Raw genomic sequence first — 23,109 nt, 5'->3', positions numbered from 1 at the left:
TAGGTTTTTTAAGCATATTCAATACGATGTAAAAAGAAACCCAATTTTTATATAAAGTAAATTTTTTTGTTACTGGTCTTTCTAACCCCAAAATTATGCTAAATGAGTAAATGTACATATAACAGACTTCTCATTTCTCTTTGCATGTAGAAAAATATTGTTTTATTATAGACATTGGAACTTCTTAAATGCTTTCCTTTATTATATATTTAAATTTTATATCCATTTATAGTCTTATAGCCGTAGTATTGTAAGTTTTATTTTGGTTATAAATTTATAGATTTCATGTTGCTCATAAGAGTTATTAATTGTAATATGTACATTTGACTGGCATTTTGTGAACTTCATCACAGGCTTTTAGAGAATTTATTTGGTAGTGGGTCCTTAATTTTTGCCAAAATTTTAAGAGTACACCTCTATGAATAAAATGTTCATAGAAAACAAAGTTCTGACTCTAGTAAAGATTTATAAAAATAATAGTACGTAGATATTCAAAATATTGATATTATTGTTGCACTGTTACACGGTTTTAAAAAAAGAAAGTTAATTGGTCTGTCTTTTCCAGGGTGCCATATTTGGCTTTGGCAAAGACTTTGAATTGATTGAAGGCATAAGTGGTCGCCTTAAAACCATAGAAGTTCTTTCCAATTTCTTGCGATCAGTTATTGTCCTCTCACCAGATGATCTTTTGTATTGTGTGTATTTGTGTCTTAATAAAGTAGCCCCTGCATTTGAAGGTAAACATTATATTTTTCTTTTTATAGCTAAGAACCAAAATGGTTGTTGGTTTGCTGTTGATATATTGATCCAGTATTTAATTTATATGTGGAGTTAAGTAGAACAAAAAATATTATGGATATTTTGTATTTAATCATGAAATTATACTTACTGGCTGGTTTCGTAATTTTTGGCTTTTTATGCACATCTCATACTTTGTAGTAAGTTAAACTCCAGCTATTTATACTTCTCCTTCAAGTTCTTTTATTTGCTTTAATAATTGTCCCAATTAATTTAATAAGGGCTTTTTATGATTTATGTTAAGGTACTGAATTGGGAGTTGGGGACATGATTTTGATGCGTGCAATTGCTCAAACATCTGGTCGAAGTGTAGAGAGGATCAAGCAGGATACTGAAGAAAAGGGAGATTTGGGAATCGTAGCTGAAAACTCCAGATCAAACCAGAGGCTGATGTTCCAACCAGCAAAACTTACTGTTCGAGGTGTATTTGAGAAACACTCCGGGAAATTGCCCTCATGACTGGAAATGCTGTAAGAGGAAATGATAGTTTGGTGGTTGTATCATATTTATTATGTATTAAATGCAAGGTGAAAGTTTGCATTGCTATTATGACATGTATTATCCCTATTTTTTTTTTTTTTTTTTTTTTTTTAGGTCCAAAACAAGAAGACGGACAAAATCAAGGGAATGTTTGTTGCTTGCCGCTTTTCAGAAGCTAGGTATCTTATTCGTTCTCTTGGTGGGAAACTACGAATTGGTTTGGCGGAACAATCTGTACTCCAGGTAACTGGTGTTTAGTAATCTCAGTATATGTACTTCATTCATCATTAATGCTTTTTTGTCAGATTTTTTCTTTATGGTGCACTTTCTTCCCTGTATTTAATTTGGTCTAGGTCTTTAACTATGAATTTTACAAAATTTTATGGGTGTGTATCTTTGCATTACTACAATGATTTCTGTTAGTTACCTCACAGATCGCACCCCTGTTTTATCATCAATTGCCCAAATCATCTCAGATCTTAAGTGCTGTATTTTTACCCTCTGGACCCAACATTTATTAGGAGTTTCCTTTTATTCATAAAGTGGCTGTTCCACTGTATTCTAACCTGGTAAAAAAAATTTTCTCAACAAATCAGTTACCTATGAATTAACCTAAATATGAGGTCAAGAAACAAAATCCATTGCTCTTTATTCCCTGTCCAAAAGAAAATGGTTTGCTGGGCAGTGCACATCTCTTCATGGCTCCCTAGGAGGTCCACACTAGGTTAGAGCCTCTCCTTTCATGTGTCTTTCTTGCTGTCAACAGCTCTGATTTTCCTGACTTGTTGTTTGATGTTACATGATTTAATCTATAAGCACCCAATCATGTATACAGGGGGTCCTCGAGTTACGACGTTGATCCGTTCTTACGATGCATCGTAACACGATTTTTCAGCGTAAGTCGAACATTGAAAAACTACCACATGATTTAATGTAAATACCTATCAATAACAACGAGAGAACAATTCCTTACTTTATTAGTTTGATTGGCTTGCACACTGGAGAGGAAGCTGCGGTGCTGGAGAGACTGGGGGAGGTTAGTGAAGAGAAAAAGAACCTCCAGAAGTTGCTGGAGATGCTGAGGCAGATGATTCTTGAGGTGAGGCAGAACATACTAGTACTGGAGATGCTGAGGCAGGTGATTCTTGAGGTGAGGCAGAACATACTACTGGAGATGTTGGGGCAGGTGAGTCTTTAGGTGAGGCAAGAACCTACAGAAGGTGCTGGAGATACTGGAGCAGGTGAGTCCTGGGTTAGCAGAACATTCAGAAGGTGCTGGAGATTGTGGGGCAGGCGAGTCTGGATTAGCAGAGGCAGCTGAGGTAGAGGTACAGGATCTCCTGCAGGCCTCTCTACCTTCTTAAAATACTGCTCCAGGTTAGTCCTGAACAGAGAGCGACCTCTTTTCATCCAAGATCTCCTTGTAACCTGCATCAAATCCATGACGCCTCTGGAAACCCTAGTGAACCTGTCCAAGTTGGGATCCTGAGCCTCAAAAGTTGACAACGCTTGCTGCAACTCTGCAAAACCTCTTATCAAGTCCTGCCTTGTGAAAGCCTTAGGCTCTGGGTGGGTGCTTCTTCTTCTTCCTCTATTATCTGCTTCTCCAGTTGTATCAGGTCCTCAGCAGATAACTCCTCGCCATGAGACTCCAGCAGCTCTGTAACATCATCAACCTCCATCTCCAAATTGATTTCCTTACTCAGGGCAACAACGTTCTTGACAACTAGCTGAACTGTGTCCTCAAACCCATGGAAATCATTCACAATTGAGGACAAATTTCTTCCAGACACCATTCATGTTTGTTTGCTTAACCTCCTCCCAGGAATTAGCAATGTTCTTTACAGCATCAAGGATGTTGTAGGATTTCCAAAAGTCCTTCAGAGTCAAGTCCTTCTTGGTTTCAGTTGCCTGTAAAGCCATAGCAATTGTCCTTCGTAGGTAGTAGGCCTTGAACGAAGCAATCACTCCTTGGTCCATAGGCTGTAAAAGGGCCGTGGTATTAGGTGGAAGGTAAACCACCTTGACATTAGGGTTGAAGTCTCCCAGCTGGGCAGGGTGTCCAGGGGCATTGTCCAGCACTAGCAACACCTTAAAGGGGATACCCTTGGAGGCGCAATACCGCTCCACACTTGGAACAAAATGGTTTACGAACCAGTCCTCAAAACACTGCAAGTGTCACCCATGCCTTCTTGTTGGACTTCCAAATTACTGGTAGTTGACCCTTCCAAATGCCCTTGAGTGCCCTTGGATTTTCAGCCTGATACACCAACAAGGGCTTCAGTTTTGAAGTCGCCAGCAGCATTACCCCAAGAAGTAAAGTTAGCCTCTCCTTGCTGGCTTTATGACCGGGTGCTGACTTCTCCTCCTTGGCGATGTAAGTGCGGTTAGGCATACGTTTCCAAAACAAACCTGTCTCGTCCGTTAAACACTTGCTGAGCAGAATAACCCCCCTCCTTAATTATCTCAGACAACGCTTTTAGGAAATTCACTCGCTGCTTTCTCATCCCCACTAGCAGCTTCACCTTGCAATTTAAGGTTATGGTAATTGGCCCGAGCCTTAAATCGCATAAACCAACCCTACTAGCCACAAACTCTTCACTTTCACTTCCCTCCCCCTTTTCTTTTTTTCAACGCTTCAAACAATCTTTTCGCCTTCTCCTGAATCACCATAAGGCTGACTGGATACGCCGTTGATTTTGGTCTTCCAACCAAAGCACCAATAACCTTTCCATTTCAATTATTAGACCACTACGCTGCTTAGTTATCACTGTCGCTTTCATAGGAGCAGATCCTTTCACATGTTCAACGATGCGCTCTTTATCTTTGATAATGGTAGCAACGGTCGAACGGCTAAGGCCAAGCGAGCGGCCAATGTTTTGTTGGCGTTTCTCCCTTCTCAGATCGCTTTATAATGTCCACTTTAATTTCCATGGTGATGGCCTTTCTTTTTCTTCGATGCACTACCATCAGAAGAGTCCGCCTTGTCTTGGGAGCCATAACAAAGAGCAAAAAGTTACAAAAACGATACAACGAGGGAGAGAGAGGCAGTGTAAACAACCAAAATGGCGTATGGGCGAGGAATGAGCGTAGCGAAGCAACGCCGTCCTCTCCCCCACAAAGCGTATTCTTCCGCCGTGCGCCTGGAACTAGTTCGCGTTTGTTTACGTTGCTTACGACGCTAAACCGCGTAAGACGGAACGACGCAAGATATTATTTTTTATATTTTTATGGGGGCGCGTTCGTAACCACGAAACATCGTAAGTCGAGACCAGCGTAACCCGAGGACTTACTGTACTAGTAATTTCTGCATCCTTATCACTCATGTAGTAAAAGGATATTAGTAAGATTTGCTTAATTTCCCAAGCAAATAATTTTCTTTTTCAGATAGAGGATTTTCCCTACTGTAGCTTTGCATTACTATATTGGAGGTACCTTTCTTTGGAATACAGGTTTGTTTTAAGGCTACACCTGCATCATTGAGAAAAGAAGAGAGACTGTCACATGTTAGCTAAGTGAATGCAAAAGAAGTTTAACTCCTAGTGTCAGGAATGTAGTTGAGGAAAGTGGAGAATACCTTGACATTGCTTGTTTTGTGTTAGTACAAAACAACTGATTTATCCATTCTAAACTAGGAGCAACCACCTCACCAATGGCAAGTTCTTCTGGGTCTCATGTCGTCTCTTGAGAAGTTGGTCCCCCATGGACGTCTTCATATTCATTCCCTGCAGTGGAGACTGAAGGTGTTTTGGTCCCCAGCAAGCAATTCCCTCAGTTCTGGTTCCCTCTTTCAGCAGTGGTAAAAAGCGACCTTTTGTGGTGGTTGGACAACCAGAACCTGACAATGGGTGCTCCTCTTCATGTACCCCCTCAGCCCCTCCAGGTCTGCTCCTGCTCTTGGACACCTCCGCTGAAGGTTGGGATGCATATCTCGAAGAGCTCCTGACTTTGGGGGTGTGAAACTCTCGGCACAAACAACTCCACATCATCGTGTTGGAGTTGAAAGCAGCTTTCCTGGGTCTTTAGGACTCTCAAGAGAGGGTTGTGGGGCACTCTGTCGTTCTGATGTCAGACAACACCACATTGGTAGCGTATGTGAATGGGGCCAGGTACATTCCGGACAAGAGGAATGTGGTGGCCGACAAGCTAAGTCATCGGAGTCAAGTTCTAGGTATGGAGTGATCTCTGCATCAGGACATAGCGAACTGGCTATTTCACATATGGAGAAGACCCATGTTAGACCTCTTTGCTACGCGCTTCAACAGGAATCTAGAGGTCTACTGTTCGGTGGTCCCAGATCCTTTTGCTGTGGCGGAGGAATGCCCTTCAGCATCTTTGGACAATCTAGAAATGTATGCCTTCCCTCAGTTCTGCTTGATCCGTCATGTCCTGAACAGAGTGATGGGTTCCAGAAATCTCAGGATGACCCTGGTAGCTCCGTTTGTGGCCCCAAGCATAGTGGTTCCCAAACCTTCTGTCTCTTCGGTCAGCGATTCTGAGAGAAATTCCTCCTTGACGCAACCTTCTCTGCCAACCTCGTGGAGAGGCACCACCAGTTGGTAGGGTCCCTATCTTTATACACCTGGAGAGTGTCCAGTATTTCTGCGAGCAAGAGGCATTTCTTGCAGAGCAGTGACTCAGATGCCCGGCTACCTCAAGAGATCTTCGTCAGCCGGTACCAGGGCAAGTAAGCAATCTACTGTAATTGGTGTAGTTGACAAGGTTTTTATTCTCCTCTCGGAACTCCGTCGGCGGATAGTGGACTTGCTGATCTTTTTCTTTGGGATTAGTTCTGCATCTGAAAGGCATGGACATCACTTCATCCTGGGATGTCTCTATGTTGTTCAAGAGCTTTGAGCTGTCTTGTTCACCTAGAGAACTTAAACTTCCTATGTGGGACCTTACTCTAGTTCTGAGTAGTAATCTCACTCGGGCTCCATTTGAACCAATACATCGATCGTCAGACAGGGAACTGACTTTGAAAACAGTTTTCCTTCTAGCCTTAGCTTCCTCTAAGAGAGTTTGAGAGTTCCATGGCCTAGGCTTAGGTTATCCTTAAGAGCCAGACTGACAAATCCAATTGCAGCCCCCCAGGCCAGGGAAAACTTTGAGGTCGACCAATTTAAGAAAAAAACACATCAATGGAAATAGGAAGATATATGATATGGGACATTATATTCATTGCCTTTATCACCTGAGTATTCCTCTCCATTTTGTCCTCAAGATATAGCTTTTCCAAGCTTTTTTCTCTCTGCCATAATAATATCGTTGTCAAGTAGGTTACTTTTAGAGGTAACAGATGCCCTTGACATTATAATCTTCAAGGTTTCCATGTAATTTTCTGGGTTCCACAGTCCACCCTTTCAAATATTACTGCTTTTCCCTTTTAGAATGTTGGGTTTGACTGCTATTTTCAATCTCTAATGTTCTCAAACAGATCTTTCATTCCTATTAACCAGTTCTGGAGTGTTTAGGAGATAGAGCTTCCTTACTTTATTGCTACTTGGACCAAATTATAACTAATGGGTTTGTAGTGCAATAAAAGGAAATTGTTTGAAGTATAATTGTCTTATAACCACAGAGTTTTTTAAAACTGATATTCCTAATTCCCAATGCTTGTTAATTTCATGCAATTAATTTAGACAGAAAAAAATGTGAAACTTACCTTTAGGAACTTGAGAATCCATGATGGAGAGTTCCAAATGTTTGGATTTTCTTGAACTTGTAATTGTTTTTGCATTATAATTAAAATCCAAAATTTTAAAAAAAGAATTTCTCATATCTGATTTCTCCATAAATATTTGCCTTTTTTTTTTATTAATGAGATGGTTTCATTGGCCTTGATTCTAGTAATCTCTTCTCACTGCATCCCAGGCTTTTGCTCCTGTTTCTTTAAGGTTTGGCTTCAAAAGGGTTAGCGTCACTAAGTAAACAGAAAGGTCTGTTTCCTCTAATAAAACATTGTTTTTTCTTCTTTTCCTCTATTAGCAGGTTGTTTTAGAAGTAGCCTAACATAAGTTCCTATTTTAAAGGAGAAATTTTCTTTGTCAAGGATAAGCTGCAGTTATTTTATTTTGTAAGCTTTGGAGGGAGATAGTGTACTACAAGTACTGTTATTTTGGTTTACAGCCTCCCTATAACATATATCTCTCAATGATCCTTTTAACTATCCTTTTTCAGGCAATTGCACAAGCTTGTTATTTAACACCCCCTGGTCAAGACTACCCTCCAGAGATTTTGAATACTGGCAAGGGAGTTGCTCCAGATAAGCTAAGAAAGCCCAGTTTGAAAATTATGGGACTAATCCTGAAGACTACCTTTATTTGGTATAGTAAATTTTGGCACTTGAACATGAAAACATAGGCGACTCATGTAAATAATTGCTTATTGAAGTTTTTATCATCAATTTGTTGTTGTTTTAACATAACGACTGTTATTTTTTTATATATTTTACAGTGAATTCCCTAATTATGACAAGATTGTAGAAGTATTGTTGAAGGAAGGACTCGAAGAGTTACCAAAGCATTGTAAGTTGACTCCAGGTATTCCTTTGAAGCCTATGTTAGCACACCCAACAGCTGGTGTGTCCGAGGTCCTAAAACGCTTTGAAAATGCAAAGTTCACCTGTGAATTTAAGTATGATGGAGAAAGAGCTCAGGTAAGTTTTTCCATTTTTCTTATTTTTGTAAATAACCCTGTTTTACTGAATCAAGAAAGATTTTGATTGTGACAATCTAAGATAGTTCTGAATAAAAGGTTGATTTTATATTTTTTTTATATTAAAAAGTGAATTTTACATGCAGACATTTGAAAGAAGATGGTTCTATCAGAATCTACAGTAGAAACCAAGAAGACAACACCTCTAAATATCCAGATATCATCTCTAGATTTAAAAATGCTGTTTGTGAAAATGTGAAGTCATGTGTAATTGATTCAGAAGCAGTGCTTGGGACCAAGAAGAATAGCAGATTCTACCCTTCAAGATTCTTAGCACTAGGAAAGAAAAGTAAAGTACTGATGAAGTGTAACTGTAGATTGCATTGCAAAGTTTTGAGATCATTATGGAAGGAGGAAAAATGTATAAAGTAGATAATAGGATAATAGTGTAAATTATGATGATATTATTACATAGAAAAATTATATTCATACAATGTCTGGCCCCTTAAAAGTCAAGTTGGACATCAAAGTATTAATGGTGATACAATTAACAAACTTATTTTACTTAATTTGTGATATGTGATAAGGCTCATGTTCATGTAAGAGGAATTTACTAGACGAAAGAAATTCTCTCATTCTTTAATGTGATTTTATGATCACTGAATGGAACCTGCTTCTCTATTACCTAACATGTCTCATTTTACTGATTACTCTAATTATGATACTGATGAAAGTTAGTCAACGTTCTTGTCTGCATATCTCTTTAGTTTTCAAAGTTCTTAAAGAATAATCCTTCAGAATTCAGAAATGGGACTTGGTGGTGGTCTCATTGAATTGGTATTTACTACATGAGCCCCATTAATAAGTCTGTTAATCTTCGAGTCGTACTATTGCACTAATGATTCTTCAGTTCCAAGTAGTTAAGACCCTGACTTCTTGAGTAAGACTGAGGAATCAGTGGGTTATAGAAATGGGAATACAATTTTAGTGAAAGGAGTGCTCTTAGGCAAGCAGCACAGATGGCTATAGACTTGCTTTAGAGCAGTGGTTCCCAAACTATGCATGGGTCACCCAGGCTGCGACCAATTTTGATAGGTTTTCTGGTTTGACACTGGAAAATTATTACTTTTAGTGTATTTCAGTTGTACTTAATTAAATCCTCCTTTTAACCACAAATTACATATGTAACTTACATTCATCCTCCTCCTGGGCCCCACCTAATGATGCCATGGATCCGGTAGTTTAGTTTTGTGAATGAAAAGCTGTACACATTATTTATTTTTTTCCAAAATAAATTGTATACAGTAATACCTCAATCTTACACAATTCGAGTTGTGTAAATCACCGTAGTACAAACTTTCATTGGAAACTTAGCTAATTATCATATGCGAGTTTTTCTAAGACACACACATTTGTGAATCCTTGAGAAACTCTGCTTAAGTGTTTGTTTAATTTTTTTTATGTATTTTATAGGCTTTCAATCTTTTGTTTGTAAAATAACATTAATAATAAAAAAAATTTAATTTTCCTCTCTCTCTCTCTCTCTCTCTCTACTGAGATGAGAAAATTTTTATGGTACATATATATTTATTGATATTTTCAAATGTTAATAATGATACTAATAATACGTATAGCTAATTACAAAATTTGTATGTAATAGTATTTTAAAGAGACAAAATATCCTTCCCTTCATCTTTTGTTTAACTCGTAAGAGCTCAAAGCCAGACCTGTTAACTATATCAATTTAATGTGACAGGTGAGGGAGTGTTGCAATTAGCAGGTCAGTGGCTCTCTCTCTCTCTCTCTCTCTCTCTCTCTCTCTCTCTCTCGTAGTGTTCAACCGTGACTAGGTCACGGCTGGTACACATTCGGATAGGATACGTCTTTTGAGGTATCCTATTGGTTGGTCTTGGCGAGCTCCCGCTCTCAGTTATTACAGAAAAGGGATCGCCTCCTCAAGTTTTTTCAGGATCTAGGGATCTTGATGAATCTAGAGAAGTCCGATCTCGAACCCAAACAGAGGACATTGTACGTGGGCATGTTGATAGACAAAAGTAGCAGCAAGGGTCTTCCCCTCAGACTCTTGTATCAGCAGGCTCAAAGAGGCTGCACAGCTGTTCTTGTTAAGGCAGGAACAGCCTTCTTGGCTTTGGCAAGTCATGCTTGGTCATCTGTCGTCATTAGAGATGTTGGTCCCTCATGGGTGTCTTCACCTTCGGTCTCTCCATTGGAGACGAAGGGAGTATTGGACCCAGTCACAGGAGCCTCAGTCATTCCTTGCTCCTCTCTTGCAGGAGGCAAGGGGAGACATTTTTGAAAGTAAATTGTATTTTTCCCAAGTATACAAACCTAGGTCCTTTACACTTAGTACCTACCTTATGCCACCCCTCAATCTGTTACCTGGGCCAAAAGCAAATTGGAATGTTTTAGTCCAGTCAGAGCGGCTACCAAGAACCGGAACAGTAGTTAACTACCAAATCACCTTGTTTGAAGAATTCAGTGGCCGTGTCCAGGCTACGCCTCAAGCATTTCCTATTGTAAAGGACCTAGGTTTGTAGTTATGAAAAATACAATTTTAATTATACAACTTTCCCAGTAATTATATAATTAAGAGTCACTCGATGGCAGTTGAAATCCCAAAATTCGCGGGTCGCACTATCTATTTGTTTTGGTTAGGTAACCGTTGCCCCCCCCCCCCCCCCCACCCCCCCCCCCCCCACACTTTTGCAAGAGAGAGGAACATGGCAAAGTTGTTTCTGCTGGCTGATGGCTATGGTTGTCAGTTTGGCCAGTTATTCCTGAAATTTTTTTGGACTTTCCTTTTGTAATCGCAACTGGTGAAGTACTCCATTCTTGCATTAGCCGTCTTGGCAAATCACTTAGATAGCATTAGATTGTGTGATGAGAATTGTTTTTTTTTTTTTTTTTTTTTTTTTTTTGTTGTTTTTTTTTCTCTCGCTGGTAAACCGTCAGGTCTAGTGTTTTCGACAATGTCGGACACAGTTCTGCTAGCTTTAGGTATTGCACTTGAGGTTTGCAAGACTAGGCTAACCAAGAAATTGTATGATAATTACACTGTGTACTAATTGTAGAAGACAAATATGTTCATTTGATAATACATATAATGAATGTGTTGATTGGGATGAAAGGAAGTGGAAGAGTTTGGAATCTCATTTAAAGAAATTAGAGAGAGACAGGAAGAAAGGAGCTTTGATTAGGGACAATTCAAAATCAGCTAGCCAGATTCTTCTGAATTGCTTCACATCTGAGTACAGGGGACCCTTTGTATTCGCGTTCTCCGGATTTGTGGACTCACACATTCGTGGATTTCTCTCTGGAACATTTCCCTGCGTTATTCATGGAAAATTCGCCTATTCACTGTATTTTTCTATGAGAAATATACACAAATTCCTGGGTTTTTTTATCAGTTTCATCATAAAATGCACTTTTTGTGATAAAACTTGAAAAAACCAGGTATAAACATTTTTAGTGGGGTTTTCTTGAATTTTAACTAACAAAATAAGAGGTTTAAAGCATTTTTATAAGGTTTCCAACTATTTGCGGGTTCTAACTATTCACAGCTGGGGTCTGGTATGCATCCCTTGCAAATAGGGGGTACCACTGTATTCCTGTTATATCTTTAGCTCCTGCTCAATTCTCATGCTATGCCACCTTCTCCGTTTGCAGGCTCCTGCACTTCCAATCCCAATCCCATCACCTGTCTAGAGGAAAAGATTCATATGCATTAGCTCGTTAGTACAGACTATGGAGCAGCTTGGTGCATCTGTGAAGGGGTCCTTATGGACAAGGCGAAAAGTGATTGTGTTGTCAATGGAGGAGGTGGCTGTTCGTCCCATTGATGCTCCTAGGCAAAGGTCACTGTCACACTCGTTGAAAAGAGGCGCTTCGGATGCAGCTCCAGTGGTTCCTACTAAGAAGCTTAGAGAACCACGCCCTTCTTGCAGTCATTGGGACAGCCCAGAGCGGTTTTTTTCTGACTTCCTCTCGGAAGGTGACGTTCCTCCGCCACCCAAGGCTCGTCGTCGCTCTTTGGCTCCTCTTCAAGCTCCTGTATCTGTCGTGCAGGAGCACTCATCAGATATAGTCGAGAGGCAGAGCACTCATCAGATATAGTCGAGCACCATTGCTGCCTGAGCTCCTTCTGTCGTGCACCAAGTAACGCCTGCTTGCGTTGCACAGGAGCTCCCTTTGACTCCCTTGGCTCCTGCTGCTGCTTCTGCTCTTGCGATAGTAGATCCCATTTAGGAGAAGCTTGACAGTATTCTGCTTTTACTGAATAAGCCTCATTTTTTTCAGTTCAAGCTCCATGACTCAGCGCCTCTGATGATCCAGTCAGCGCCCACAACAGTTCAACTGGTGCCAGTAGTGGTCGAAGCTCCCTCTGCATTGTCTCCTTGGACGCTCTACATTGTCTCCTTGGACGCCTTTAGACACTGCAGTGCCACAAATTCTTATAGACTGTTTTGACATGGACACAAGTTGATGCAGCCACACCTCAGGCTCCTGCAGACATGGATCTTTCCCCTATTTCATCTGAAGACAAAGCTACTGAGAATCAAAAGTCTCCCTCTTTATTGAAGTTCTTGCTCGCCACACATCCATCCTTTTCAAGTCGACTTCTCCATCATCTCCTGAAGATGCTGAAGATGGTTTTGTCTTCCTCAGCTATAAAGGCTTTTAAGAGATAGACACTTGGCTTGCTGAAAAGAGGGAACAAGCAAGACCTCTTTTTTGTGTTCACCTTCCAAATCTCCAGGATACTTGTTGTATGCTACAAAAGAGGCTCGTTTCCTTGGGTATTTTGCGCTCTGCGAGGGAGATTTTTCCGGTGTTTTTAGACGCCCGCTTTTTCTTCAGGGAAGATTTTGTTTTCCGCTCAGAGTTGGCACATCTGAAAGGTATTTTCAGGTATTTGAAATTTTTCAACTTTCTTGAAATTTTCAACTTTCTTGATTGGTCCGTTGGCGCTCTGGCCCACAAGATTAGTCTTGCCCTTTGCATTCTGAGAACCTCTTGGCAGATTGGATGAGTCCCTCTCTGTATCGATAAGGGGAGTTATTGGACGGTTCCCACAACTTGCTCTCTCCCTACACGATGGGAACGTTGAAGAAGAGGGAGCTCTGGTGTTCCTACATACCGAAGGGCGTTACTTCTTTGCAGAAATCAGGTCTATTATTCTCCCCCTTAGTTAAGAGACACTTTTTTCCTGAAGCGATAGTTTTATGCATGACACTTACCTGGCAGGTATATATATAGCTTATCCTCTTGACGCACTGGCAGAATTTCAAAAACTCGCGGCAACCGCTAGTACACTGGTAGTTCAGGTGATGGCCACCCCGTTCCCGTGGCGCTGGTACTTGGAACTATTCCCGTTTTTTCCTCAGATTTTCTCTGCCAGCCGAACCGGCAAACATCGTTGTTGGTTCTCTGTTAGAATTTCCTGCTCGTTGACTGACTTTTTGGATATTGGTATCGTATTCACGAAGTTAGCGTGGCAATCGCATTTGGTTTGGATTGATTTAGTATGTCTGATTCAGGAAGTATGTTTAGAGTTTGTGTGAAAGAAGGGTGTAAGGTGAGACTGCCGAAATCATCGGTAGATCCACATACTATTTGTAAGAAGTGTCGGGAGTTTGTATGTACGTGGGACAATAGGTGCAATGAATGTCAGTGTCTGAATGAGAAAGAGTGGAAGGCTCTTATGAAGTATGTTGAGAGATTAGAAAAAGATCGGGTGAGAAGATCTGTCTCTAGGAGTGAGAGATCGGGATCTTCGAGTAAGCCTTTGAATGAATCTTTGCATGGTGTCTTCAGCTCATTCACATGTAGACGTAGCACCTTCCCCTCAGGTTTCTCCTGCGCCGTTGCTGTATCTGAGGATACTACTGATCCACAAATCGTGAAAGTGTTCGCTGCCCTTGCGTCCATGGGGAGATCAAATTAAACGTTTAACAGACAAAGGGGAAGTGTTCGGTGACAGTGTTGTGAAGGGGGTCGCCTGATCGTCCCTCTCGTGCTCCTAGACCTAGATCCCTGTCAAGCTCCCAGACCCAAGGGAGAAGGCATGTCGACAGTCGAAGGGAGGCGAGAGGGGTTTACTCGCGATCAGTTGTCCCTTCAGGCAGTCCTGTTGCGTCCCAGGCTGCAGCAGTACGCATGGAAAAGGCGATACTGGGAAGTGCCGTTATTCATCGGATAGTTCGGCGTCAGGAAGGAGTAGGCGTTTCGCGGAAGTATCGCGGCCTCTCAAGAGGTCATACTTTCCGTCCTCATCACAGGATGAAAGGGCTGTTGACCAAGAAGGTGGTGAGTAGCCCTGAGATTTTTTCATCGGAGGATGAAGAAAATTATCCCTATCAAAAGGAAGAGATTTCTTGTCAGTTGGAAGTTACTAGCGGTGCGGTGAGAGGTGTTTCTCCACTTAGAGGAACTCCACTGCGTAGACCGCAGGATCGCTCGCCTCTCCGTGTTAGCCCGGTGCGTCCTCGATCGCCTCATCATCAGGAGTCTCGTAAGGAAGCGGAGACGAAGGAAGTTCTGCGGGACATGCAGGAGAGATTAGCAGTGATTGTCCAATCATGGGAGAAGCCCGAACAACCTTCGGTTTAGACGTAAGGACTCGTCTCTCCCGGTTAAGTCCTCCAAGAGAACGCAGGACGTGCCAACGCAAGCCAGGACGCAGTGCATCCCTTAAGAAGGACGGAGCAGTGCAGGACGCAGGACGCAAGAGAAGAGTGATGGACGCATGATGGACGCATACGTTTCAGGAGGACGCAGGACGCAGGCGGCAGCAAGTCGAAACTTTTTCTCGACAAGAAGAGAGGAGTTTTACAAGGAGACAGCTCCGCATTCACTCTCTAAGCAGGCTCTGCATAAGGAGTCCGCTTTGGAGAGTCATCAGGATCTTGGGTTTCAAGATATTTCTTCGCAGGAGGAAGAATTTGTGGAGAGTGCGGAAGAGGACAATGTGGAAGCTCCTTCCTCGGACTACAAGAGACTAACAGAGTGCCTTCTTTCTTTGTTTGAAGGAGATTTTCAACCTTCAGGCCCGCCACCATCGCCTTTTGTCCTCAATTTTCGAAGACGAAGACAACCAAGAAATCGTCTTTTTTGAAAATGACTTTGTCTATTTCGGCCAAGAAAGCCCTTCAACGCGTAAATGAGTGGTTGAAGGAGAAGAGAGTCGGGGAATACTTCTTTTGCTTTTCCCCTCCGGCCAAGTTGGCTTCTAAGTCTGGTGTTTTGGTATGCTACGGGGGAAAGTCTTGGCCTGGGAGTTCCTGCCTCCTCCCAGGGAGACTTTTCCAACATAGTGGACAGCTCCCATAGACATGTTTACATTCAGCCAAAGTGTGGTGGACTTCGTCAGAGTTCGACCATTTGCTCAAAGGTATCTATCGGACTTTGAGGTGTTTAATTTTCTTGACTGGTCGTTGGGGGCCCTGGCTCGGACTTCGGAGATGGAAGATTCGTCAGAATCCGAGTTGCCGAGAAGTATCATGTCCTGATGGATAAAGCCTTGAGAGATGGAGCTAATGAATGGCTTCACTTTTTACAGCAGGCGTTTTGAAGAAAAGACATCTTTTGTGCTCGTTCGCTGCTAAAGGAGTCTCGAACGCGCAAAAAGTCGGAGTTGATGTTCTCTCCGCTTTCAGGACAGCTCTTCCCTCAGGATATCATTAAGGACATCTCGCTCTCCCTCACTCAGAAGGCTACTCAGGATCTACTAACGTCTTCTGTAAGGAAGTATTTACCTTCTAAGGTATGAAGAAGACTCCGAAGGATACAAGAACATCACAGCAGCCCTTTCGGGGTAGGACTTTTTTCCCGACCAGCATTTAGAGGGAAAAGAGTTCCAACCAAAAGAGGCTCGAAAACCTCAACCAAGCAATGAGTCAGAAGTCCTCCAGACTTGTGTGGGGGCCAGACTTTTAGACTTCTGGAAGTCTGGCAAGCAAAGGAGCGATCCTTGGTCTGTAAAGGTAGCGAAGGAAGGATACAAGATCCCCCTTTCTCAAGAAACCACCTCTCATACAGCTCCGAGAGCCCTAGGGGCTCATTACATCGATTTAGAGAAGAGAGAGGCTCTTTGGCATCAAGTTGTCAGCATGTTAGAAAAGGGGGCCATAGAACCGGTTCTGGATCACGAATCCCGAGGTTTTTACAACCGTCTGTTTCTAGTACCGAAGTCATCAGGAGGTTGGAGGCCAGTACTGGACGTAAGTCAGCTAAACTTGTTCGTAGAAAAGACCAAGTTTACGATGGAGACGAACGATTCAGTACTGGCAGCGGTACGACCAGGGGACTGGATGGTGACGCTGGACCTTCAGGATGCGTGCTTCCATATTCCGATCATCCAAGGTCCAGGAAATATTTGAGATTCGTGATCCAGGACAGGATTTATCATTCAAAGCCTTTGCTTCGGTCTGTGCACGGCTCCTCAAATTTTTACAAGAATGATGCGAATGTGGCGAAGTGGCTTCATTTGTTAGGAGTCAGAGTCTCTCTCTACCTCGAACGATTGGCTCATAGAGCACAATCAAAACAGCAATGTCTGGAGGACAGAACATCACATTGGAGGTTAAACTCAGCAGCTGGGTCTGATGGTAAACCTGAAAAGTCACGGTTGATCCCCTCTCAGGAGCTAGTTTATTTGTTGGGGATTCTGATATCCTCAGTGGCTTTTCGGGCTTTTCGTCCGTCACCCGAAAGGCAGACCATGTGCCTGCGAAAGTGCAAGAATTCCCTATTGAAAGACCAATGCTCGGCGAGAGAGTGGATGAGCTGCTGGGGACACTCTCTTCGTTAGAGCGGTTAATTTCACTAGGGAGACTTCACATGAGGCCCTTACAGTTCTTTCTGAACGAAGTCTGGCCAAGAAGATCGCAACCAGATTCTTCCGGTTTCCAATTCCTTCAAAGATAAAGGAGGAATTAAAGTGGTGGCTAGTTCCGGGGTAGGTTGTCAGAGGGTACGTCACTCCAGCAGAGGCCCACCCGACCGGATATTATTTTCTCACGCGTCAGACGCAGGCTTGGGAGCGACGCTGGGGCCCTCGGGAGGAGTCAGGCCTTTGGAACGAAGAAGAAAAGCATGGCACATAAACAGGAAGGAACTGATGGCGATCTTCTTGGCTCTGAAAGCGTTCAGACCGTGGATCAGCAGCAAAGTGGTGCAGATCAACGCGGACAATACCACAGCTCTGGCATATATACGAAAACAAGGAGGAACCCACTCGTTGTCCCTTTGCAACTTGGCGAAGGAGATTCTCTGTGGTCGCAGAGAGAAAACGTCACCCTGCTCACCAGGTTCATTCAAGGAGAGAAGAACGTCAGAGCGGACCTGTTGAGCAGGGACGGACAAGTGCTTTCCACGGAGTGGATGTTGCATCTTCAAGTATGCCAGAGACTGTGGAAGCTCTGGGGCACACCAGTAGTGGATCTTTTCGCTACCGCAGCGACGAAGAGGTTACCGAACTATTGTTCTCCAATCCCGGACCCTCTTGCAGTCGCAGTCGATGCCTTCCTACTAGATTGGACGGGTCTAGATGCGTACGCTTTTCCCCCGTTCAAGATTTTAGGAAGGGTAATGAAAAAATCAGAGAAAGTCGAGGAACAAGGCTGACTCTGATAGCCCCATACTGGCTGGCCCAAACGTGGTTCACAGAGGTACTGGAATGGACAGTGGATTCTCCGAGAAGTCTACCCACGAGAGTAGATCTTCTCAAACAACCCCACTTCGACAGGTTCCACAAGAACACCCTCGCTCTGGGTCTGACTGCGTTCAGACTATCGAAAGACTTGTCAGAGCGAGGGGGTTTTCTAGAGAAGCAGCGAAGGCAGTTGCAAGAGCACGAAGGCCATCAACTATCAAAGTGTACCAGTCGAAGTGGGAGAACTTCCGTAAATGGTGTAAGAATCGGAAGATTTCTTCATCCAGTACCTCTGTGACACAAATTGCAGATTTCCTTCTGTACCTGAAGAAGGAACTGGGTTTGGCTAATCAGACAAAGGTTATAAGTGTATGTTGTCTGCAGTGTTTAGACACAGAGGTTTAGATCTGTCCAACGACGCAGATCTTAGAGATCTTCTCAGATCTTTTAATACAAAGAAGGATCGACTTTGCAGAACTCCTTCTTGGAATTTGGATGTCGTTCTCAAGTTCTTGGAAACGGAATAGGTTTGAACCTATGGGCAGTTCGTCTTTGCGAGAGCTAACGAAGAAGACTATTTTCTTAGTAGCCTTAGCTACAGCTAAAAGGATTAGCGAGCTGCAAGCTATTGACAAGCAAGTAGGTTGGAAGCACAACAAAGCAGTTTTGTTTCTTTTCAACAGGAGTTCTTAGCAAAGAATGAGAATCCTTCGCATCCGTGGCCAAGATCATTTGATTGAAGGACTGGCTGATCTAGTAGGTCAAGAACAAGAAAGGGTTCTTTTGCCCAGTAGAGCCTTAACGGTTTTACGTAGAAAGAAACAAGAAGCATTAGGGGGACTTCATGTTCTCTGTGGTGCTCTGTTAAAGATCCTACTAGACCTATGTCTAAAAACGCGATGGCTTTCTTTGTAAGAGAAGTCATTAAAGAAGCTCATTTACTTTGTCAGGAAGAATGCTTCGGCTTGATTAAGGTTAAAGCTCATGAGGTGAGAGCAGTAGCTACGTCCTTAGCATTCAGGAAAAATTTAGCCCTCAAGGACATTATAGATTCGACGTTTTGGAGGACAAACTCTGTGTTTGCCTCTCATTACCTTAGAGACGTGAAGACAACTTTTGATAATTGTCAAACGTTAGGCCCGTACGTATCCTCAGGTACAGTACTGGGCAAAGGAGTTTCCACCCCATAACCTAATAACATGCTAGGTTTTTATTTTAATTAGGTTATAGTGTTTTTTTTATGGTTGTCTGAGAAGGTTAATACCAGCTCAGTTTTTTGGTGTAGTGTTTATTATTGTATGTGTGTGTGGTTCAGGTGACTAACTTTCCTAGCATGAATGCCCGTGGTAAATGAGGGCTAGGGTTCTCTGTCAGCAGATTGGTCATGTCCAGTTGTCAGACCCTTGTTGTTAGCTTTCTCAACAAACAGGTCACATCCTAGTTGAGAGCTACTAAGGTTTAGCAGGCTAAGAGGCAGGACCTACGAAGTCAGCTACCTTAGCAGATAAGGAACTTAATAAATAATTTTAAAAATTAGTTAATTTTTGAATTATCACGATGTTGCTGTCTGTGACCCACCTCCAAATGTGTCAATCAGCTATATATATACTGCCAGGTAAGTGTCATGCATAAAAATGATATTGTTATGATACAATAAAGTTTTATGCATACTTACCTGGCAGGTATATATAATTAAATTCCCACCCTCCTCCCCTCAGGAGACAGGGTTCAGAGAAAATCTGAGGAAAACGGGAATAGTTCCAAGTACCAGCGCCACGGGAACGGGGTGGCCATCACCTGAACTACCAGTGTACTAGCGGTTGCCGCGAGTTTTGAAATTCTGCCAGTGCGTCAAGAGGATAAGCTATATATATACCTGCCAGGTAAGTATGCATAAACTTTATTGTATCATAACAATATCATTTTTAGGAGTTGCTTCGCATCTGGAGAAGAAATGCACTCAGGATCTCTCGCCCAGTCTTCCAAAAGACTGAGATATCCTCCAGCGATGGTTGAGACAACCTCTCCCATCATGAGGCCAGTCCTTTTTGGGCCAGACAGAGATCCCCTCGCAAGATGAAGAGGAAGTACTAGGTTCTTTTCTAAATCCATCAAGAAAACGTCTTTGAGGGGCTCCTCTAGCAAGTGAGGACGCCATTCTCTGCACAAATGTAGGAGCCAGAGTTCTAATGTTTTGGGAAGTTTGGGCAGAGAAAGGGGCAGAGCCTTGGATTGTCAAGATTCTGAAGGAAGGTTACATTATCCCCTTCCTCAGGAAGCCTCATTTAGTCAGCACGCCAGTCATCTTAATGGCTTATTTAAGAGGATTAGAGGTTTTCAGCTTTAGAGGATGAAATAACTTCTCTTATAAGAAAGGGAGAAGCAGAACTCGTTCAAGATCATTACTCTCCAGGTTTCTATAATCGTCTCTTTGTAATCCCCAAGTCATCTGTCTCTTTGGAATCCCCAAGTCATCGGGGGGCGGGAGGCCTGTCCTGGATGTCAGCACCCTGAATGTCTTCGTCGTAGTAAAGACGAAGTTCAAGATGGAAACTACCCTAACAGTCCTACTGTCCATTCGCCCAAGAGATTGGATGACGTCCATAGATCTACAGGAGGCATATTTCCATGTTCCCATACACCCCAAGCAAGGGAGTATCTCAGGTTTGTATTCAAAGGAAAGATTTTTCAATTTTGCGCCCTTTGCTTCGGACTGACAACAACGGCTCAAGTGTTTACTAGGGTAAGGGCTCCCATTGCAAAGTGTCTCCACCTTCAGGGGATACGAATATCCTTGTATATAGACGGAGGACCTCAAGAAGGAGACTCTGTAGTACAGGAATTAGGAATCCTTGTAAACTCCCAGAAATCTCAGTTGAATCCCACTCAGGAGAATCAATATTTGGGAATGATCATAGTGACTCAGAGTTTTTGGGTTTTTCTGACCCATGAAAGAGTAGATTCTTGCATAAGAAAGATACAAGAAGTTCTGTCCTTAAACGAGTGCTCGGCCAACGATTGGATGAGTCTGCTGGGGTTCCTTTCATCAATGGAGCAGTTTGTCACTAGGCAGGCTACCTCTCAGACCCTTGCTTTTCTATCTAAAAGCGAGCTGGAACATGTTTTTCCTATAACACTGGATATAAAAGAAGACCTTCTTTTGTGGAATTCACAGAAGAGACTGTCAGAAGGCAAGTCTCAGCTGAACCCCAACCTGAACTTCTTTCAGGAGCATCGGACCTAGGATGGGGATGCTTTTAGGGCAAAACGAAATCTCAGGAGTATGGTCCCTAGAGCAAAGGTCTCTGCCTATCAATGTGAAAGAGCTAAAGGCAATACACCAGGACCTTCAGTCATTTGCATCAAAGAATAGAAAACAAGGTGATAGCGGTCTACGCAGACAACACGACTGCTGTATTGTACATCAGGAAGCAAGGAGGGACTTGGGCTTTCTCTCTTTATGAACCAGCAAGAGATCTCCTCTTTTGGGCAGAATGAAACAATACACGTTTATTCCCCAGGTTCATCCAGGAAAAGCTAAAAGTTTTTGGGACGAGCTAAGTCATCGGAGACAATTCCTGCCGACGGAATGGACGTTGGATCCTCTGGTCTGCCTAGACCTTTGGAAATTGTGGGGGAAAACTGATGATAGGCTTGTTCGCCACGTCTTGGAACCATCGTCTTCCTCTGTTTTGTTCACCAGTTCCAGACCCACAGGTTTGGGCAGTGGATGCTTTTCTTCTGTAGTAGTTGGATATGGAACTGTATGCTTTCCCTCTATTCAGCCTAATAAGGCAAGTGCTGAACAAGTTCCTTTTACGCTGCAGTGTGTGTCTGATCTTGGTGACCCCCTTCTGGCCATCAAAGGAATGGTTCCCCGATCTCGTGGATCTATTTGGTAGACTCCCCAATGCTGCTTCCTCAAAAAAGCAGCTACTCAGACAACCACATTTCCACAAAATTCCACAAAAACCTGTCTTCTCTGGCCCTGACGGGATTCAACTGTCCAGAAACTCCTTAGAAAGATCTTCCAGCAACATGTACCAGAATAAGTGGAGATCCTCAGATAGTGGTGTAAGAATTCCAACATCTCTTCTCAGACCACTGTGTGCAAATAGCCAATTTCTTTGCTTTCATTTGAGGTCAGTAAGGAACCTGTCTTCCTCCACCATCAAGGGCTATAGAGCCATGTTAGCATCGGTGTTCTGCACAGAGGCTTGGACTTGTCCTCCAACCAGACATCTCTGATATCATTAGATCGTTTGATACTTCTTATCGTAAAGATTCTCATATGGTGCCTTGGAATCTGGATATTGTGTTAAAATGGTGGCTGGGCCTCGTTTCAAACCTATTCATGAACTTAGTCTGAGAGACAACTAGAAACTCTCTTCTTAATATCCTTACAGACTGCTAAAAGGATTAGCAAGATTCATGCACTTGATAAGAAAATAGGCTTTTTATGCATTCAACTTACCTGTCAGATATATACTTAGCTATAGACTCCGTCGTCCCCGATAGAAATTTGAATTTCGCGGCACACTCTACAGGTAGGTCAGGTGATCTACCGCCCCGCCGCTGGTGGCGGGAATAGGAATCATTCCCGTTTTTCTAAGACAGATTTTCTCTATCGGCCGTGACAGCAACATTGTTGTTTGTTACTCCTGATATGATTTTCGTGTTTTTTTCATCGCTATTGATCTTCTAAGCTGGTTATTTTGGTGACGTATTGGATCTTTGGTTTGGCATACTTCTTTCGTGGAACGTTATTTGGACTTGGTTTTTGGATTTTTCTCACAATGTCGGATTCTAGCTTTACTGGTTTTAGAAGACAGTGTGTAAATGAGGGATGCATGGTGAGGCTACCGAAAGCTTCGGTAGATCCTCACACAGTTTGTAAGGGGTTGTAGAATGAATGAATGCTCTATATCTAACACTTGTGATGAACGTGTTGGTTTGAATGAGGAAGAATGGAAGAATTTAAATTCCTATTTAAGGAAATTGGAGATGGATAGGGCTAGGAAGGCTTCCTCTAGAAGCGTAAGTAGGTCTCGCTCTAACGAGCCTATTAAATTAACACTAACCCTAAACCTGTATCTTCTTCCTCTAGTACTAAGGACTTGGCAAATCCAGCAACGGAAATTGCAGATCTTAAAGCTGCACTACGAAGGATGGAACGTAAAATGCTGACGTTACAAGGTAAGCACAGTGATAGTGATTTAAGTGTCCCTAGTGCAGTGGAGGGTGCGTCTGATCGGCTTCATCTCGCTCCCAGGCCTAGACCTCTTCCAAGCTCACAGGCCCAGAGGAGAAGGAATGTTCAAAAGCCATACGGAGGTTATGGAGAATCCCCACCGATCAGGCGTCCCCTCGGCAGATTCTGTGACGACCCGAACTGCCAAGGATCGCTATAGAAAAAGCATCCTGAAAAAGTGTTTTTTTCTTCGTCAGATTCTTCACCTAAAGTAAGGGGCTGGAGCTCTGATGAAGTGTCACGCCCTTAA

At 42.7% G+C, this 23,109-nt stretch overlaps 1 protein-coding gene and 1 pseudogene across 1 annotated transcript in view; one reads left to right on the top strand and one right to left on the bottom strand.

The window, feature by feature from the left end:
- The window catches only part of LOC135215627 (DNA ligase 1-like), a 189,912-nt gene that overhangs the window by 86,029 nt on the left and 80,774 nt on the right, over nt 1-23,109 (bottom strand). The window lies entirely within an intron of this gene.
- Nucleotides 96-23,109, top strand: LOC135215327 (DNA ligase 1-like; annotated as a pseudogene).

Source organism: Macrobrachium nipponense, chromosome 5, assembly GCF_015104395.2.
Source record: "Macrobrachium nipponense isolate FS-2020 chromosome 5, ASM1510439v2, whole genome shotgun sequence".
Classification (NCBI taxonomy): Eukaryota; Metazoa; Arthropoda; class Malacostraca; order Decapoda; family Palaemonidae; genus Macrobrachium; species Macrobrachium nipponense.
The sequence above is the reverse complement of the archived record's forward strand: the minus strand, read 5'-3'. Positions and strand labels throughout refer to the sequence as shown.